General features: G+C 34.0%; 1 protein-coding gene across 12 annotated transcripts in view; it reads left to right on the top strand.

Annotated features, from left to right (window-relative positions):
- DISP1 (dispatched RND transporter family member 1) overlaps positions 1 to 22,399 on the top strand; it is a 243,168-nt gene that overhangs the window by 84,434 nt on the left and 136,335 nt on the right. Inside the window, exon 1 of one of the 12 annotated variants that reach the window (XM_074262666.1) lies at positions 20,574 to 21,376. The exons of 10 other annotated variants lie outside the window; for them this stretch is intronic. The gene's annotated coding sequence lies outside the window, so the exon portion shown is untranslated. Of the gene's footprint in view, positions 1 to 20,573; positions 21,377 to 22,399 lie in introns of those variants that run through there. One more of the 12 variants, XM_074262658.1, reaches the window with a different exon arrangement.

Below are 22,399 nucleotides of genomic sequence, written 5' to 3'. Positions count from 1 at the left end.
CTCTTGGCCGATCTGTTTCCTCTCATTTCCTGTCTATACCCCTAGTCCTACCATTCAATCTTCTGACATCCTTCCTTTAGTTATAGAATGGACCTAGGATACAGATTGACATATTAAAACCCCTTTTCTTATGTACAAATGTATGTGTGCAAATTAATTGGAACAAAGAAAACTAATAAGACTATATTGGTCTATATTTTATCCCTTAAAAAACCTTAATTTACAAGATGCCCTCTTTATGCTGTATTTATTAATTTTTCATGATTTGGCATTGAATTTACATAATTTCAATACATGTCCTATAATTTTTCATCATAAAATCACAATTTTATCACATTGAATATTAAGCATATCTTTGATAAATGCTGGGGCACCTAAGTGGCACTATAGTGAATAGGGTCTACAGTCAGGAAGCCTCTTATTCATGAGTACAAATCTGGCCTCCAATACCTTCCAAATGTGATCCTGGGCAAGTCACTTAACCCTTTTTGCCTCAGTATCCTTATCTGAAAAAAGAGTTGGAGAAGGAAGACAAACCACTTCAATATTTTTGTGAAGAAAACCTCAAATGGAGTCATGAAGAGTTGGATACAGATGAACAACCACCACAAAAGTGGGTTCCCCAAAACCAAGACTAATAATGTATTTTAATCTTTACAAAGTGTTGCTTCCATTTTTATCTTTTACTAAAACCCTCTCCTTAATCCATATTTTGTTATTCTGCAGTTTCATTGAAAGGAATATTCTCTTCTATGATGCAAATTAGAATCTATATATGAGTAGTCATCTTCTGCTGTTCTTGTTCATGACCTCCTATAAATCCTCCATATGGATCCACCCAAAGTGCTAGGAGTGTAACTAAACTTTGTGTGTGGGTATCAAGAAGAGCATGGAGGCCATCTATTGATTACCCCTCATCCTTATTACATGACTGATTTTATTTCTTTCTGATGCCAACTTTCTTTTATACAGTCCTTGATTAGAAACATGCTACTACCTACTTTTGCCACTGTCTACCTCTCTATTGTCTTTTGGGTGACCTTCAGATTTAATTCTTGGGAGGTTAATTCACTGACTAGTAGCTATAAAGCATGACTAGATGAATATTGTTATTTAATTGTTTATTTAATAATGGATCTAGAATCAGGAAGGACTGAGTTCACATCTAGCTTCAGAATCTTAATTAGCTGTATAACTCAGCAAAAGTGACTCACCCTCTGCCTGCCTCAGTTTCCTCATATTTAAAATGATAATAATAGTACCTACTTCTCAAGGTGGTTGTGAGGATAAAAGGATAATTGTGGGGGACCGTTCTGGGAAAATGGCAGAATAGGTTGATAAATTTCAAGTTCTTCAGATTTCCCCATAACCAGAAAAAATTTGGGCCTCAGGGTGAACATAGACTGGTTAAAAATCAAGAAGACTTTGGGCAGAGCAGGGGTCCTCTGGGGATAACCCAAGAAAATGTGAAGAAAGTCCCCAGACTGAGGATTAACCAGTGTGAATTGCAAATACTTCTGAGCTAGGAAACACCAAGGTGGGAACCTTGGGGCTAGATGGGTTTGACTGGAGCTTCAGCACAACCGCAGAAACTTCCACCTCCTAAACTGCATGTGGAGTCAGGTTCTGAGTCTGGGAAGACTGAAGGAACCTTAGCTGATTAAGAAAAGCTGGACTGCAGAGATGTGGTCCTGTGTGGAGAAAGAAGCAGGATACCTGGTAAGTGCAGAAGCAGGACAGGGACACTGCTGGCTTCCTGCACTTGCAGGAGGGAGGAACTTTTCATTTGAGGCTCCAGGTCAAAGGGGAGAGCTAATGTGAAGCTACTGTCTCCCCATCCCATGATTAGAGATACTTAACACTACTATTTCTCATAAAAAATAATGAGAAGAAAAAAAATCCAATCATAGAAACTTACTATGGGAATAGGGAAGACAGGTGCTTTTTCAGAGGAGGACAGTGAAATTTAAAAAAAAAAAAAAAAAAAAAAGCGTCTTCTCATAAGAGTAATGTTAAATGGTTCCCTGCCCAGAAAAAAATTTATAGAAGAACTTTAAAAAAATTTAAAAATCAAATGAGAGACATTGAGGAAAAACTTTAAATAAAATTAAGAAAATTTCAAGGAAAAGAAGATTATAAAAAAAGTTAATCAGCTAGAAAAGGAGATACAGAATTTTAAATTAGAATTGGACAAGGGGAAGCCAGTGAAGCTATAAGAGACCAAGAAATAATAGAATATAAAGAATAAGAAACTAGAACAGAATGTGAAGCACCTTATAAGAAAAGCAACAGATCTGGAAAACAAATTAAGAAGAGAAAATAGAAGAATAATTGGAAGAGAAAATAGAAGAATAACTGGACTGTCTGAAAGCTGTGACCAAAAATATAGAACCTTGACACAATAATGCATGAAAAAAATCCTAGAAATTTATCCTGGAGTGTATAGAACATGAGAGGAAAGTAGAAATAGGAAAAAAAAAATTCTACCCTTCAGCACCTCAAAGGGATCCTTTGTGGAAAACACATAGAAATATATACACATATATATCTGAGTATATATAGATATGTAAGATATATATGCATGTTGCTCTATTATGTGTATATATAAAAATATATGTGTGTGTGTATATATGTGTATGTATATTTATCTATATATATATGTTTTTAACTATAGCCTGTTTGGAGGAAATGGGGGAATGAAAAGGGGGAAAAAAGAATAAAGAAAAAATGTACGAAGCAGAGAACAAAAAAACAACCCACAAAGAAACAAAGAAAAGATGGATACTCATGAATATAATTTCTTCTACTATCATATATACTTTCTTGAACTGGAAATTTATTGTTATATATTTTGAATCATCCCTGATGTTCTGCTGGGCACATGATAATGTTCTGGGTTTTTTTTTTTTTTTTTGTTGTTGTTGTTTTGTTTTTGTTTTGTTTTGTTTTGTTTGTTTTATTTTCCTTTTCTGTCTTTCTTTTTTTCTATTCTTTTTTTTTAATAGAAACAAAATTTTATATTATATATTACACATATATATGTATGTTGAAAAAAAAGATAATTGTAAAGTGATTTGCACTATGTAAATGCTAGCTATTATTACTGTTTAGAATGATGCCTTTTTCTTTCAAGAAGTAGCTCCTATTCTAATGTTTATTGTGCAACAAGAAAATGATATTCACACACATGTATTATACCTAGACTATATTGTAACACATGTAAAATGTATGGGATTGCCTGTCATCGGGGGGAAGGAATGGAGGGAGGGGGGGATAATTTGGAAAAATGAATACAAGGGATAATATTATAAAAATATATATATAATAAAAAATTAAAAAAAAAAAAAAAAAGAAGAAGTCGCTCCTAGTCATTAAAGGATGATATAATTTCTTAAAGTCTTGTCATTCTAGCTTCGTTTTCAGTTCTGACTCCCATTCACAGGATCCAAGAAACTTGTGAGGATGGACCAATTCTAAGAGTTATATATCTGGCTATATATCATATTTTGAACAATAATCTTCTTCACCTCCTCCCCAGCTATTTGGTTTTTCCTTTTTTAGAGGGTAGGCCTGAACTTTTTGAATCATTGTATATCTGATTTTTGAGCTTGTAACCTTTTCTCCTCAATTTTTAACATTTTTATTTAAAGTTTTGTGTTCCAAATTCTCTCATTCCCTCCCTCTGTCTCCTTTCTCTTTCCTGAGATGGCAAGCAATTAGAATAGGTTAAACATGTGCAATTGTGTAAAACATCATTATGTACATAATCTGTACAACCTCATCTGCAAACAGAAATATATGGAGGACCTTGCCAGTTATATGGAACTCTTTGGACTCTGCATTGGATTTCCATGACAGAGATAAATATCTTTGGAGAAGATGTTTGTTGTTTTGTTATGCCTTAATGGATGATAATAATCAGATTAACACAGTTTAAGAAGCTGGGAAAAACTCCTTTGTCTGAGGTGCCATTGATTTTTGTAAAGGCTGGAAACTCTTGCACTGAGGTCAGACATTCGGAGCACTTGAGGCTAATTACCAATTGGACAATACTCTATAAGAATATGCTTGGAAAATGGCCCTTCCCACTATCCTGTGCTGGCCCAATCGTTTGGTATATACAGAGAATTGTGGGAGGGACTAGGAGGTGGAGTGAGCCTAGCCAAGGTCACTTCTGGGTGAAAGACGAGGAGGTGAGGTCATGGAGATCTTATATGGCCATTCCCTTCACTTCTACTGCTAAAGACCAAGAATAAAGACTAAGGACTTTTGCTTATCCTGACTCCAGCTGATTCTAAGGTATCCAGGGTGCTTACGTGGTCATCACATTTGACGCCCAACATGGGGCCAAGGACCCTAATTTCACTGAAGAAGCCCTTGGGGACCAGGAAATAGGGTGAGTATTTTAATAGACAAACAGGGAACTTACTTTGTTAAGGACTAAACTGGTAACTTTTTCTAGCTGAAATGGGGCAGATATTAGGAAAAAATTCTCCCCCATCCGCACTCCCAACCCTACCCCCAAGGAGATCTACAGGAAGCATACTCAGACTGATAAAGAGACAGGGTTTAATTATGATTTGGGAGCAAATTGATGGATTCGTGGATACATTAGAATGTACGTCCCCTTGGTTCTTCAATGAAGAAGATATAGCAGCAGATAATTGGAAACTAGTAGGAGATCAAATATATGAATATTGTAATGATAATGGTTCAGATTCAATTTCCAAAGAAACTTTCTATATATACAATGCAATACAATTGGCCTTGAAGAATCCTGCAAGTTATAGAAAAAATAAAAGTTTTAAGAACAGCCAGATGAGGAAATGTGAGGAAAAAGAGGAAGACAATGAACAGATTAATAGCAATATCACTAGAGGACATGTGGAGTTAAGTGAGGATGAAGGCCATGGTGATTCTCACTCTGACCAGGCAGCGTCAACCCAGCCTAAACCAGAACTAGTTCTTGACACACCCCTATGTTGGCCAATACTCCTTTATTTCAAGAAGCCCAAGAATCTCATTTTAGATATCAGGCTGCTTGAGCTTTGCATTTACAATTTGGAATAACAAGAGAGGAAGCTAGGAGCTTAGTAAAAGCCTGTACAGCTTGCATTCCTTTCTGTGCTCCTACATTCTCTCCAGGCAAGAACCCTCATGGTTTGAGACATAATGAAATTTGGCAAATGGATGTGACCCATTATAAATCTTTTGGTCATCTATCTTTTATCCACATTGTGGTAGACACCTTTTCAGGATTCACTTTTGCAATACCAGCAACAAAAGAGACAGCCTGAGTGGTCACTGAATCCCTTATACAAGCATTTGCAATTATAGGTGTGCCACAAGCAATAAAAACAAACAATGGACCTGCATATACTTCTAAACATTTCGCACACTTTTGTGCACAGTATAAGATTTTACATACCACTACCCTTTAATCCTCAAGGACAAGCAGTAGTAGAGAGGAGAAACAGAGACATTAAGAAGCTCCTCCAAAAACAAAAGAAAGAAGGAGCCATTTCTAAACTTCTAAATCTAGCTCTTTATACAATTAACTTCTTGATTTTTGACAAAGATGCACTGGCTCCAGCAGATAGGTTTTATAACTCACAGGAAGAGCAGTATCCAGTGGGAGCAGCTCCACTATCTTTAGATAATCACCAGGTGATGTAGAGAGACCCAAAAAGTGGTGAATGGATGGGACCAGACAGGTTAACTGCATGGGGGAGAAGGTTTGCTTGTATCTCCACAGATGGAGAAGGAATCAGATGGGTGCCAATGAGCCGTATTCGTCTTGTCCATAGGAGAGAGACGGAGCAGACCCTTGAAATGAAGGAGAAGACCTAAGAAACATTGGGTGGTTCTATTACTGACTGTGCCCACCACTGAAAGAGCCTGGAAGTTATGGCATTTGACTCATGGACATCAAAAATTGTTGGACTTCAAAGCCCTCAGGAACCATTGGATTCTCTGAGACATGATAAGATTGTTGTCGGACTTGAAAACCCTCAGGAATCATTGGATTCTCTGAGATATGATATGACTGTTGTAGGACTTGAAAATCCTCAGCAATCATTGGATTTTCTGAGAAATGATAAAACTGTTGCAGGACTTCAAAATCTGCAGGAATCATTGGATTCCCTAACACATACAAAGACTGTTGTAGGACTTCAAAAATTTGCGGGGATTATTGGATTCCCTGACGTGTGAAGCAATGGACAAATGATTGGTTTTGGACTATCTCTTGGCTGCTGAAGGAGGCATATGTGTGACTGTTGTTTACATACCCTCCTTCTAGGACTTCTGGAAATCTTTTACAACACCATGTTGATTAATATTGTTTGTTATATAATTACTTGCATGTACAATTCATGTTTGTTATACCACATTGAGCCTGTGCTGGCTATGGGGATAGTCATAACTAATAGCCTGTTTGTTATTGCTATGTGCTTGTGTAATACCTCCCATGCTGATGGGTTTGTGAATACCTGTTTCTAATAAAATCCTTCAGCCTAGAAACCTGCCAGCAATCCCCACTTCCCTTTGGTGCTTTTCATCTCACTTCCTGAGATGTCAGGGAGGGCGTGATCATCTCCTTTGTAGTGCTTTCACCTCCCTTCCTGATAAGTCAGGGGGGTTGTGATCACCTCCTTTTTGGTGTTTTTACCTCCTTTCCTGAGAAGTCAGGGATGGCGTGACCACCTGTGTTCTAAAACAAAAGAAAGTAGGAGATGTAAAGGGGTGAAACTCTGAGTAGATGCACTGAGGTTGGACAATCAAGCACTTGAGGCTTATTACTGATTGGACAATACTCTATAAGAATATGCTTGGAAAATGGCCCTTCCCACTATCCTGTCCTGGTCCAATCGTTTGGTGTATACAGAGAATTGTGGGAGGGACTAGGAGGTGGAGTGAGCCTAGCCAGGGTCACTTCTGTGAGGGAGACCACAAGGTGAGGTTGCAGAGAGTTCTACCCGGCCATTCCCCTTCACTTCTACTGCTAAAGACCAAGAATAAAGATTAAGGACTCTAGTTTATCCTGACTCCAGCTGATTCTAAGATATCCAGGGTGCTAATGTGGTCATTACAGATTTATATTTTTTTTGCCAGCTAAGTATCAGAAACAATGCCTTGAATTTTCATACTTTTTTTATTCTCAAGTGCCTAGGTGATATCTTCAGTCTCCTAAGTCAATCAAGTCTCAAGGATGGTTTCTCTATTTTTTAAAGGAAGAACTAGTCTGCTTTGCCTAGAGTCTGGAGTTAGGATATTTTCTCCTACAACAAGTTGAAAAAGCAGACTTATGAATTGTCTTTTGACCATTTCTCAGTTACTTTGTGAGTGTGTGTGTGTGTGTGTGTGTGTGTGTGTGTGTGTGTGTGTGTGTGTGTGTGAGACAAGTTAAGAGATTTTCTTCTAGTCTTTAGGTATCTTAATTTCTTTTAGTTACTTTAAGAAGTTATTTCTCAGTGCCTTCAAAATTGTCACTTCTTTTTCTTTATTGCTTTGAAATTCTTTAAAAAGATTTTTATACATGTATATTAACTTTTTAAATATGCATTTCTTCATGAATCATGTTGGGAGAGAAAAATCAGAACAAAAGGGAAAAACCCCAGGAGAGGAATAACACACACACACACACACACACACACACACACAAAAGAAGTATAAATAGCATGTGATGATTTACATTTAATCTCCATAGTTCTTTTTCTGGATACAGATGCCATTTTCTATCCAAAGTTTATTGGGATTGCCTTGGAAATTGTGTCACTTCCAACACAAATCTTCTCTATGTAATCTTGGTCTAATATGACTGTCCTTCCCATCCTTGTTTTATTTACTATTTGATTTTTACTTTCTCAGGTGCCATATTTGAGTATATGATATTAGTGGTTACTCTCTTGATGGAGAAAATATTTGCTATATTGATTTTTACAAAGCTTTTCTGTTTTTAATCCAATTGTTGTTCTCTTTCCAGTCTTTTCCTTGAGTATCTCAGATGATTTTAAGTCTCTCATCATGATTTTTATAAACTCATTTTCTATTCCTTTGGAAATCTTATGAGGTTATATAAATTTGCCTCATTTATGTTTCTTTCCCCACCTCCCCAGCTAAGATTTTTAAAAATGAGTTTATATTCTAAATCAGTGTTTCCTTTTGCCACTATAGTTTCTGCTTGACAAAGAAGTTGAATGCATGCTGAATGAAGTAGCTTTAAGGCTCTTTTTTTTTTTTTTTTTGGCCTCCTTATTATGATGATTTATATTGCTTAAACTACTTATGCTATGGCTAAATAAGTCTCATTTTCTTAACTGTTGAATAAACTAAGAGTATCTTATTTTGTTCCCGTATTAAACTTAAACTATCAGGGGATTGGTCTGAGTCCAGTCCAGCTCTCTTGAATGCTAGCCATCTTGCCATTATTTGTATTTGTTGTTTCCTCATACTATAGAATTCAATTATTCAATTTCCTTGGAGACGAGGGTCCACTTTTTCAGCTTAAAGTGAATTTTCTTTTCTCTGAACTAAGCAAACATTCTTTCCCTCTCCCTCTCCTTCTCTCTCTCTCTCTCTCTCTCTCTCTCTCTCTCTCTCTCTCTCTCTCTCTGTCTCTCTCTGTCTCTCTCTGTCTCTCTGTCTCTCTCTCTCTCTTCTCTCTCTCCCCCCCTCTCTTTCTTCTCTCTCTCCCCCCCCCCTCTCCTTCTCTCTCTCTCTCTCTCACTCTCTCTCCATGTATTTATATTTATTTGTGTCTGGGGTTTATTTCCATTACTATACTGTAATCTTTGTAAAGGCAGAGAACAGGTTAGGAGAAATCAGGATATAAGGAAATATTAATTGACTTTGGTACAATATATTTATCTAAATAAAATCTCATTTTAATATTACCTATGGATAGTCATCTTCAAGCTTTTATCCTTCCTCACCACCACCACAAGTACTATGCAAAGTCTTTCTCTGTGTTCTCATTTTCTTGGTCTTCTTGTTTGTTTGTTTTTTTCATCTTCCATAAGCATTGGGAAGCATTGATTCAAAATTTCTACGTGTGACTACCAAGACCTTATATGTTACATTTTATTTCAGCTAAAAATCTCATGAGGTGATTTATTTTGGGAGATAAGTTACAAAATCTCTTAGAGGGCAGTTTTTTCCCCTTATCATTCTTATTGACTTGTAATTTGGATGAGCTCAATAAAGGGTAAATTTAGGTAAAATAGTTTCCATATAACAACAGTTATTCAAAGTTCTGACTGCTTACTGATTCCATTATATGTAACACCACAGTAATGAATTATAGTGGGCAGATTCTTGAATTTAGTTATCATGAATTGTGCCTGTATAGATAATTTATAATCCCTATTCCTCACTCTCAAAGTTACTGTGTCCAGATTCCTGATTTATAGTGCTTCATAGATGTGAGCATCTTGTATCTCTATTTGACTTTAGAAGATACCCTATTTATCAGTAAGGTCATAAACCTTTATATTTTAGACAAAGAAAGATTAAATATGGCTTTAAACCTAAGACAAGCTAATAAATCTTTATAATGCCCTTGATTTAATTAATATTCATCTCAGTTTTCTTTTTGCTAATTTTTTCAGTGCAGTTATAGTTTTTGCTTAGGGGTGGAGATTTGAATAGCCTCCTGGAATTCATATGACTTTTCATAAGTCATAAAAGTATATAAGATTCCAAATAACTATAGGTACCTTTATAATTGTCTAAGGTTATGTGATGCCTCAGGTGTTAAAAAGTTTTTATCATGGAAATTGATCAAAGGAAAAGTTTTCTCAAAATAAAATTTATTAGCATTCTCTCATCCACATGTTTAATGTAACCATTAATAAAGTTGTTCCCCACACACAACTTTTAAAACTAGAAAAAAAAAAAAAAACACTGCATGAAGAAATCAGTTAAAACAACAGTGTATTTGTAAACCATATACACATATGAACTGAACGATCTTTAAAATTTTTAATCTATTGAATGGTTTTCTGTCATGTTCTATTTATGCATGCTTTTATTTTAATATTCCAGAGTCATTAAACTATTTTCCCCCAAAGGCATTTTCTTATTCTACATTAGATATACAACCAAGAGCTCAGATTCAAAATAACCAAATTATAAACAAAGTTTTTTTGGTTTTTTTGTTGTTTTTTTTTTCTGAATTGCTACCAAAGCTTATATGTGATTGAGCATTGATCTAAACCTTACAATCATTTTAAAGTCTAATTGGTTTGTTCTATGAATTATCTTTACTCTGTTACTTCTTCATCTCCTACCCTGAAATACATACAATAGAGCAGTTATTTATTGAGGAAAATGGAATATTCTCATCTTTTGTCTAACATTCAGTTAGACATTTGACTTGAATATAACTGAATTTTTCATGGCTATTCCTATAGGAAGATTGTTAAAATATTTTTAAATGATATAGTAATCTATCTATTAATATTTTACCTATTATAATTTATCATGATTTTAAGTGGAAATTATATAATAATATGTCCCAAAAAATATGTGCAGAAATTTAGCTGGGAACTTGGGAAGAAAGTTTTACACAGTAAAAAAAAATCATCAAAAAAAAATGGTAATTTATGGTGTTGCATGTGGTAAGTTAAATTGTGAAATTGTTCACAATTCTTAGAAAAAAGTTCTTCAGTCTACAGTTTCAATGTTGCAAGATGTTTATATGAGTACTGGAAAGAAAGTTACAGCTTAGGGTCATAAGATGAAGTAGAAGAGAAGCACAAAACATTGGGAACTACTATTAAATAAGTCCGTTTTACATCAGGCATTTGTTTTTCTTTAAAATTTCATTAAATTGATTGATAAAATCAAATTAACAATTAGAAAAATAACAAAAACTCAAGGTTTTTGTCCCCCTTCATGAAACATAGAAAAACAAAACTCTTGTAACAAATATATATATAAAGCAAAACAAATTTTCACATTGATATTATAAAAATAAATCTCTGCCTGTACCCTGAATCCATTCTATCTCTGACAAGAGGTAAGTAACATTTTTAAAAATCATAATTTCCGATTGATAGACATCTACTCAATTTCTAATTATGGCTTTTATTTTTATAATTTGTCTTAGCTTTCTATATATTTGAGTAATAAGGCCTTTATCAGAAAAACTTGCTGTAAATTACCCAACTCCCAATTTCCTACTTTCTTTTTAATCTTGGATGCCTTGGTTTTGTTTGTACAAAACCTTTTTAATTTAAATTATCCATTTTCTAACTATGATCTTCTGTTTTCTTATTTTCTTCCCTTATCCATTGAATTAAGAGGAACATTTTTCATTGTTCCTTAATTTGCTTATATCATCCTTTATATGTAAATCATGTACTTGTTTTGACTTTGGTATATGGTGAGTTGTTGTTCTATGCCTAGTTTTTGCGAAACTGTTTTCCAGTTTTCTTGGCAGTTTTTGTTAAAAGGTGTGTTCTTGCTCATAAATGTTGGTTTATCAAATACTAAGTTGCTATGGTCATCTTGTATTGTGAATTATATACCTTATCTATTCCAATGATCCAACACTATTTCTTAGTCAGTACCAGATTGTTTTGATGATTATTGTTTTGTAATTTAGGTTGAAATTTAATGTTGCTAGGCTATATTTTCCTTCACATTTTAAAATTGATTCCCTTGATATTCTTGATCTTTTGTTCTTCTGGATGAATTTTATTGTTGTTTTTAACTCTATAAAATACTTATTGGTAGTTTGGTATGGCACAGAATAAACAAATCAATTTAAAAGATAATCAATATTTTAATCAATAAATACTCAGTATGAACTTATTATGTGCTAAGTACTATGATAAACAGTTGAAATTCAAATACAATAAATCAAATAATCCTGACAAGCCTATATTCTAAAAAGGGAGACAAAAATAACATACAAATATAAAAAATATTAAGAGAACAAATACAAATAAATATGTAGTATAATTTCATAATGGGTCACTAATGTAATGAAGGGACTGGCCAATGGGGGTCCAGTCCTTGAAGCATTACATTTTTCTCTGCCTGTTACAAATCCTTGTTGAGAATTCTGAGCTAACTGCAAGAAATGACTGATGATGTGTAGTGGTGTATATGTGGTACCTCCTCCCTCTTTCCCCCCCCCCACATTTGCACGAGTATCATCATCATCAACAACAACAATATACATTTATTAAGTACTTACAATGTCAAGAACTGTGCTAAGAGATGGGAATATAAAAATGGGCAAAAACATGGTCAAGGAGTCTCATTCATGTGAAATAATATATAAGCAATATTTACATACAATATGCATATAATGTGAATAGGAAGTGGTGTCATAGGTAAGACACCCTATTTATATGATGGGGAGCAGGAAATGCCTCTTATAGAAAGAGGAATTTGAACTTTTTTTTTTCCTTTATTTTCCTTGAACTTAGTCTTGATGGAAGCTAAGAGGCAGAGGTGAGGAAGAACATTCTAACCATGGTGCACAGCTAGTGAAAGGCATAGTGGGAAGATGGTGTCTTGTGTGGGAAAACCATAAAAAAATCTGCATCTGGATTGTTGTTTGTCCTGTTTTTCAAAGAGGTCCATAACATCCGGGAGATTAATGCCATGATATTCAACTGATACTCTGTCCAAAGGAATGTAAATTTTTATCCCTGAAACCTCCTAAGATACCTTGGATTTTATGGGCTGTAATCATACCTTAAACCCAAATCACTGGCTCTCATTGATTGACCAATAATAATAGGTCCCATGCTAATCCTGACTTGGTCATTGTTTGGGCCCTTACTGACTCAGAGGGAGTGTAAATAGCAACTGTTTCTGTTTTGATCAGAAACTCTTGAGAATCTCCTCCTTCCTAATTGATATTTAAAATTTTTTTCCCTAGATAAGAGGCCATTCACTGCTTTATTTCTTACCTTGCCTTAATCACTGAATGAGTATTGGCTCAGTCTAACTGAGACCTTAGCATAAAAAGTGGAAGGGCCATCTCTAGTTGTTCTGATCTGTATTTGGATTGCATAGTCCATAGAATTAAAGTATAAGGAGATTTGAAAGATAAGAAGGGTCCTAGTGATAAAGGTTTTAAAAGCTCAAAAGATTATTTGTATTTAATTCTGATTGTAATAATGTATGAGGCAGTTAGGTAGTCAGTAAAGAGTGCCGAGCCTGGAATCAGGAAGATTTTTTTCCTAAATTTAAATCTGGCTTCACATACTTCACATACTAGCTGTATGACCCTGGGCAAGTCTTTTAACCCTGTTTGCCTAATTTCCTCATCTATAAAATGAACTAGAAAAGGAGATGGCAAACCACTTACAGTCTCTTTGCCAAGAAAAACCCAAAAAGAATCATTAAGAGTTGGAAATGAATGAAAAACAACTAATCAAGAGTTTGAGTAGAGAAGTGACATGATCAGATCTGTGTTTTTGGAAAATAATTTTGGCTGGTGAATAAAGGATGGATTAAAATGGGAGAGATTGAGGCAGGATATTGCAGAGCATGACTGGTATTTTATCACTGTTTCCTGTTGACTTAACTGGTGAGTTGAGGAAAGGATGAGAATGGGCAATATTTTTTATTCTAATCTTTGCTTGAGAGATTGATATTTACATAAATCGGGTGTCATTTAGATAGAATTTGCTTAAGCCTCAGACACATCCTGTTTCATTTGCTTTGTAGTTCACTTGAAAAGTAAGAATTTAAAATTTTTAAAAATCCTTTTTAATCCTTAAAACAAACAAACAAACAAAAAACTACAGAGAAGTGGCTTCATTCTAATTAGAGAGTATTTCAGGGAAAAAACCAGACTTCTGAAGAATGTGAATTTTCTTAGAAGCCACATCCACTCACTAGTATTACTAGTATTATTTTTAGACATGAAGGGATTAAAAGCTAAAAATTTGCTTTTGGGGGGGGGGAAGTTTAAACAAAGGAAATACTATAATTAATGGATGATGTTTATTTGTCAGCTTAGTGGAAATTTTTTTGTTCATTTGTTTTGGTCTTATGAGTAAATAAGTAATTAAGGAGTCTGTTCTATGGGAAATTAGAAACTATAAGAGTTTATACTTCAGTTAATCTACTGAGGAAGATTCTTTTTCCAGGAGGCTGCTTATTGATGTTATATTTTAAAATAGATTTAGTTACTATCTCAACATTTGCCTTGTGATGATGAAACAGCCAGAATAATTTTTGAAGACTGAATTTAAGTATTTCACTTTCTTCTTTGGTTGGCAATAGGAATATAAATTAAAATGTTTTTAAGCTGAGCATTTATAAATTTTAATTCCAATTTTCCTCTTTGAATTATTGATAAAAGTTGGAAGTTGAAAAACGGCATTGCTATAGAGAATATAAGTAATAATGTTCAGCAGAGGAAATTTGTAGAAGGTGAGGACTTTTTCAGAACAGGAATTATATATAATGTGAATGTGTATATATACCTATATTTTTCTTTCTTTCTCTCCCCTATCTATATATCTATATTTATTGCTTAGGGCATCTCAAAAGTCTCAGCCCAGCTTTAAGCTTCTTAAGCCATTAAATCTTCTCTTTTTTTTTTCTTCCACTATTATCTTATTTTTCAAAATACATGTAAAGGTAGTTTTCAACATTCATTTTTGTAAATCTTTGTGTTACAAATTTTTCTTTCTCCCTTCTTTGCCTTCCCACACCCCAAGACACCAAACAATCTTAGATAGGTTGAATATGACCAATTCTTTTAAACATTTCCATGTTCATCATGCTATTCAAGAAAAATCAGATTAAAGGAGGAAAAAAATGAGAAAGAAAAAAAATAAAACAAGCAAACAACCAATCAAAAAAAAGTGGAAATACTATGCTTTGATTCACATTCACTCTCTATAGTGCAGAGGGCACTTTCCATCTCAAGTTTATTGGAATTACCTTGAATTACCTCATTGTTGAAAAAAGCCAAGTCCATCACAGTTGATCATCAAGTAATCTTATTGTTACCATGGATATAATGTTCTTTGGTTCTGCTCACTTTACTCAGCATCAGTTTATAAAAGTCTTTTCAGGAAGCTGTTAACTTTTGGATAATCTGTCTATGTATGTAATGCGTGTATGAATTATGTATATATGTATGTATATTTAATAATATTGACAATAATAGCAGCTAACATTTATATAATGCTTACTATATGTCAGACTATGTGTTAAGGGCTTTTTGTGGATTAGGAAACTGAGGCAAACAGATATTAAGTGATTTCTGAGGGCCACATTGTTAATATATGTCTGAGGCTGGCTTTTCACTCAGGACTTCCTAACTGTAGGCCTGGTGCTCTATCCATTGCATAAGCTAGCTGCTCCTATATATCCATGTGTATTATATACATGCGCATATGTCTCTTATCTGTCTATAACTATGTACATATGTGTATGTACACATCCACACATATGCCAGTAGTTTAGAGAGCAGGTTGAAATCACCAAACTGATATCAAACAAAAACCCATCACTGTTCTGGTAATGCTTTATCGTGGTGAGCCTGGAATATTATAATCTCTGAAGAATCAAAATTGTATTGTGAGTCCAAGGGTAATTGGGAGATGTATATGATGGGTTCAAGTCGACTGTTAAGTATAATTTAAGTAATGACCTATGTATGAGAAATGATGGAAGGGATCTTACCTAGGATGATAAATCAATATGAAGAAGTGGGTAGATGTTGGCTTTGGAATCAGGGACTGTCTGTCAAACATTATCTGTGTTTGAATTCTGGTGCTGCCACTTACTAGCTATGTGATCTTGGACAATTCACATACTCTTTTTTGATCTCAGTTTCCACATCTGTGAAATGAAGGGTCTTCTAGTTTTCAATATATGATCCTATGATTTGATCAGAAAAACAGAGATAATTCACATAACAAGGGTTTAAATGGGAAATGATATCTGCTGAGCAAGATTATCAATCCCTGGAAATATTGAAGTCTGCTAATATTTTCAGAGAGGAACAATTGGGAGAAGATATTTTACTTAATGATCTATTGAAGAGTGCCCCATTGGATGATTGCTTTTCCAATAGGCTGCTGTGGCAGGTAAAGAACCATTTTTTAAGAGAACCGTAATTTTTCCTTCTGGTCACAGTCTTTTCATAGACTGCTGGTTTACATTCCTTAAATATTGCTCTATACAAGGGATTAGGAACCAATCTAAGTTTTCACAGATCTCCTCAAAATGCAATTTCTCTTCCCCATTCATCCATTTCTGGCATAACACAAAAATAGACACATTTCACTGAATTGGAAAATTATATATTTAATAAGTTTGATTTCAGTTTTAATTTTAATTTGAAAAAAGTTAGAGACCAACAATATACTAGATCATATATTCTATTGAAATTGGACAAATCAATTGTGTATTAGAGATGCTGCTTCGGCAGGACTTTCTATCTTAGGTAATTTTCAGTGGGATTAATTTCAAATATATGGGCAGGATGTACAGATAAGTGATTTTTGAAACAATGTCTTCCCCTCTGCTATTTTCATCCTAACCTTGAAAAGAGAGGTTGATTTATCTTTGCAGTTTCCTTAATGGATCTGCTGGCAAGACTTGCTGGCATTAGAATGGAGACTGTGTTCTGATTATATAGAAAGTTGTCACACTTTACACCTTCCATAGTTCACTTTTTGTCTTGGTATTTCAAAGTTAGAAGAATTCTTGTTCTCTTTTAGTTTGGGATATTCAAAAGCCTTCTTCGTCTTTAAAAGTGTACTGAAAAAATTAGTTCTTGGCAAGCTTGGTAGGAGTTTGTATATGTACATGTAGATCCTATGTTCGTTCTGATGGCAAGAAGTGTTGGTTATCATGTCCTAAATTCAGATTCCAGGGTTGATACTTCTCTTTATTTGGGAATTTCATGTTGTTGGTCTTGAATTGAATTTTAGTCATTATTAAATTTATTTTTGAGATAGAAGACATTGTTATGCTACATAATTTGAACAGTATCCAGACTTTTAAAGAAAAATTCCTTGCTAGTGACTTTATGTAGTAAATTTATTTGATTTGATTTGCAACTAAAACAAAACCATAAAAGCCTGAAATTTTCTGTATCTTTTCATTATAGCCCATGAGTCCATAATAATTTCCTAAAGACCAAAGAATAGAATTTTATACTACAAAGAATAATTGCATTGTCTTTCAATTTGAATGTTTTAATGACTATTTTATTTAATGATTTACTTTATTTCATCCTCTGAGCTCCCACTTCTAAATCCATTTCTACTCCCTGTGGGCGTGAGAATTTCTTCTTACTACTAGAGGTCTGCACCAATCATCTGCACTACAAAGGAACTCCTCATCCTATTTTAGTCATCTGGGAAGGGTAAATATTTAGAAGAACTTCATTACAATAGCTGAAGGGGAAGGAAATTAAAGTTTGGTGGGATCTTCTTTTAACTGTGCCTTGGGTTTAAAGCGTGTGTGTCTTTGTCAAATGGGAGAGAAGTGCTGCAAATTTGCAGATTAATGTAGAGGATTGAATATTTTCTTCATGAATGACTTCAGGGAAACTTACTTTTAAAACATCACTACATTTTTTTTTCCCTGTGTTTTTTCCTTTCTAACAACTTTGAAGTTAGCGAAGTTGTTTTGTTATTTTCCATTTTCCCAAAGTCCTTTGGGGAACTTGCTCAAACTAGCAAAACATTTTATAATCGTGTTATTTGAATTCTCTGTCTTTTATAAAAAACCTTTTTTGCTCTAACCTGTATGATTACTAATTATGTGGTGTCTTAATTCTGGGAAAGAGATAAGGAGATAATGACTATTAAAAAGCATGAGGAATTATAATTAAGTAGAATTTACATTTGGGATGGAAAAATTAATTTCATTATTGGACTAATAAATAGTATTTGAAATATTTTTCTTGGGAACATTTATATTTTGGCAATTATTTTCCTTGTTCAGTCATATTTGATTCTTCTGACCCCTACACAGAGGGTTTTCTTGGCAAAGATAATAGAATGGCTTGCCATTTCCTTATTCACCTCTTTTTACAGGTGAGGAAACTGAGGCAGAGGTTAAGTGACTTGCCTAGGGTCACATGGCTACATTTGAATTTAGGTCTTTCTGATCCAGGCTCAGTGCTCTATTTGTAGAGCCACTTATCTGCCTCAGTTATTTCTCTACTAAAGTGTAATTGCTACTTCCCATTTTTATGTCAAAATGATGTGGTTTTTGTAGATAGATACCAGATGATGGTAGGCACCATCTAGTCATGTGAAGAATTCATAATGTCCATTCTCTTCGGCAAAAACAGGTTTAGTTAGAGGAATAGGTTACAGACAAAATAAGAGGTACAATAAGCAAAAATGGTAAATATGAAATGGATTTGGAAGAGCATAGAAAGGTGTTTTAATAATTAATGATGGATAGGGCAGGTTCCCTAGTGTAACTAGCCATTTACCAGGAGAAAGCAAACACTCCATGAGGTTGGGATATGCCCTTAACTGTCAGGCTAAATCCTAAAAGAGATTTAGTACTCCATAATAGCGAGGTAGAGTGCCAGTGGTGAACTGACCCAAAGGAGGGCAGTAACGAAGCCATGGGCCATAAGCTGTTTTATAGGGAGAACTTAGCTTCAAGGACTTGATGTAACTTGAATTTTTGACTGGATTACCTCTAGATGGGACCAAGGAACTAAATTGATCCGAAGGGGAATAATTTTTTTTTTTTTTTTTTTTTTATCAATTCTTCAGTTTCTTTCTACCAATCACATTCACTATATAATTTATATCAGAATTCTCTTTCCACCCCCCACTTTCCTACTAAGTAGATATATCTTAATGAGAGGCTTGGACCCTCATTTAGGTAGATAGTGATTTAATGATGTTGTTCTTCAGTGTAGCCAACTTTTTGTACCCCATTTGGGGTTTTCTTGGCAAAGATTTTGGAGTGCTTTGCATTTCCTTCTCCAACTCATTTTACGGATGAATAAATTGAGGCAAACCAGGGGAAATGGCAAACTAGCAAGTATCTGAAATTGGATTTGAATTTAGGAAGATGAGTCTTCTTGACTCTAGATCAGTTCTCTATCTACTGTGTTGCCTAGTTGCCCCTAGCTAGTCAATGCTGTATAATACCCAAAGTTTTGCAAATGACTCATGATAACATGCATAATAATCACAGTTCATCTTTTTTTCTTTTTCTTTTTCTTTGGAGACCTATAGGTAAAGTCCCTTTCATGGCTTTTGGAAAAGTATTCATGGGTGTTAGCAATGATGATAGTGATTCAAACATTTTTTAAGAATACATTTCGAGGGAGATAACAGGATAAAATAAGATCACAGTGACTCTGATGGAACTTACTTTCTATCAGTAAGAGATGATTCATATATAAATACATCTAATGAAAAATAATTCTTAAGAATTGAATGAGAACCAAAGTGATTGGGGGATTGGGAAAGGTATCATAGATCTTGAAGAGAGAGATTTTAATAGTCAGAACTGAGGACTTTTTATTAGAATTAATATTAGAAGAGAGGATTATTCTAGGCCCTACAAATGTGGTGATCTAGACACCATAAAAACTATGTTTTTAATGATACATTCTGAATTGTAGCAGAAATCAAAGCCTGACTTATTGTAGAATCCTTTTCCTTATTGAAAATTAGGAACTTAGTAAAGGGTTTGCCCATCTCAAATTCTATGGCGTCTGTTTTGCATTATTTTTCAGAAATCACTAGTGAAAATTTATCAAGCACATTAGAAAATTCTTATAGTACTTGGTATATGCACTCCTGGAGCCAGTTCCTTTGAGTTCAGTTCAGGTCCACCAAAGTTGTCTTTATGCACAGTCTTATCTGTTTGGGGTTTCATTTCCTCATTAGTCATTTTTATTTTAACTTTTCTGGTATGGGGAAGTTTTCCTTGCTAGAATAAAAATGATGACACTAAAATAAACGTGTATAGAAAAATAAGTAGTACAAATAGGTCTATATGATTGGAGGAGGGAAAAGTCATTATCAAGAGGATTACAAGGGAAATTTCCTGGAGGAGATAAAATTTGAGTTGAGCTATTCCTGCTACATGAGAGTGATTATATAAAAATCTAATTGGAATTTGAAAATTATAACTTTTGCGAGTAATGTACATAGTAAACAATTCCCTAACAATTGTTTCAAATGGTAAGGATGGTTACTTTATTGTAGGGGGCAGTAAAAGAGTATAAATTATTCCTTTTAAAGTTAAGAAATGAAGGGGAACACAAAAGGATATAGCTTGATTTGGAGAAGGTAACAGGATCAATTTTTTTTTTCTGTTCTCTTTTTTAAAGGATAAAGTTCAGAGACTTGAAGATCATATCTGTACACAGAGATGATGGGTTACAGTGGGACATTTAAATAATTGGATACATATTTATTGTTCATGATTTAGCCATGCTATTGTAATAAATATACTAAATATTAAAATATATTATCTACTACATATATACTAAATAATAAACAATATATGCTAAAGTATATAATTATACTGAATTATAATATGTAATAACATATATACTAAATAGTGTACACTAAAGAAATATAATAAATATGCAGTACTACCTGAAATAATGTATAGAAAATGTGTAGATTTAGTACTATGATAATCAAATTACCAATACTCTACTTTATAGAGCTAGCCAAAATAAAACAAATTAATTTGTAAGAAGAGAGAAGGTCCTGGATCTCAATGGAATTCATAACAAAAAGTACAAATAAAGACATCATGGTAATACTAGTCCTGGAACTAAGTGATTATACATTATTCATGAACAGTTTTCAAAGTAGAAAGTAATTCTGTGGAATAGACTATGAATAAATGAATGGAAAGACATTTATTAATTGTTACACTTACTGAGGACTGTGTTAGTTTCTGGGGATGCAAATACAGTAATTAGACAATTCTTGAAATCAAGAAGCTTAATTTATTCATTCTAATAGGGGAGGTAATCAAAAAAGGGGAGTGGTGACGGGGAAGGAAATTTGTGTTTAGGGAATCCCAATGATTGTGAATGGCTACCATTAGATAATTATATTCATTTTTCTAGTAGCATAGAGGTATTGCTTTATTTACCTCATTTAGGGAAAGAAGTGGAAAATCTGGGAGAGAAAGACTATAGCACAAAGTTGTAGTCATTCTCATTGTTATTTGTTGTTGGTCCTGGATTTTAGAAAAGGACCAATAACATCACAAGGATAATGTCTTGACTTGCTTATAAATTGGATTTATGTGGAACAGTTAGCCAAAAGTTGACAGCCTCACTCCTCCACAGCCATTGAATTCCAGTGGCAAGACAACAGTCAAGATGGCTGACAAGGCCCAGGTTGCAGTGGATGATCTTGTCCTTTCTTGAAAGGTCAGCAGAAACTGTTTTTTTCCTTCATGAAGTGTTTCTTGACATCCATAGCTGCTAGTATCTCCTTGTACCAAATTATCTTGTCAGGGCAGATAGCAAGATACCTGGGTAACCCCTGCTTAAGTAGGAAACAGAAGTATTTGACAATAGTTGCCTAGTGTTTGATGAATTCAAGAACATAAATCACTGTGGAGGGGATTCCCTTTTTGCTAAAAACTGTCAAGAAAGCCAGAAAACATAAGACCATAAACTCATTGCCCATTTTTACCTCTCCATGTAAGCTTTTAGAGGTCAGAGACTGTTTCACTGTTATCTTTTTATCCCTATCACCTAATTTAGTACCTAGTCTATAGTTAATAAATACTTGTTAATTGATTACATATCACAATAAATTTAGTGGACATTAAATTTGAATAAAAGTCACACCATGAAACCTAGTAGAATGAATTCAAGTACTTTATATAGCTATGCTTGGGAGAAGAAATCTTAGTAAAAGATAAAATAGACAGTTCTGAATATATAAAATTAATTTCATGAATAAAGTAATGAAGATAGAATTTGGAAAAGAAATTATGAAGTGTGTCACTGATGAAAATTAATACCCAAAATGTGTAGGGAATTAGCACAAATCTGTAATGCTAAGAGCTATCACTCAATAGATTAGAGGTCAAAGGGTATGAATAAAACATTTTCCAAAGAATTTCAAGCTGTAAATATCCTATGAAAACACAAATGAAATCATTAATAGTAAGAGAAGCATTTTACTGCCTTTTTTAGGGAACCTGTATGGTGATTCAGCTATCTTGGATTTCAGTTGAAAATTATATTTAAAAAGTACCAAAATTTTCCATAGCCTTTGACCCAGTGATGTTAATTTTGGACATATGCTCTAAAAGTATCAAAGGATTATGAGAATAGAATATTGTATACATTGTGGCTAAATTTGATCTAATTTTTTGCTTAGTTTTTTTGTTTTGTTTTGTTTTGTTTTTGTTTTTGTTTTTTGGTTACAAGGAAAGATTT

This window comes from Sminthopsis crassicaudata, chromosome 4 (genome assembly GCF_048593235.1).
Source record: "Sminthopsis crassicaudata isolate SCR6 chromosome 4, ASM4859323v1, whole genome shotgun sequence".
NCBI classification, from domain to species: Eukaryota; Metazoa; Chordata; class Mammalia; order Dasyuromorphia; family Dasyuridae; genus Sminthopsis; species Sminthopsis crassicaudata.
This window is presented reverse-complemented; position numbering and strand designations above follow the sequence as displayed.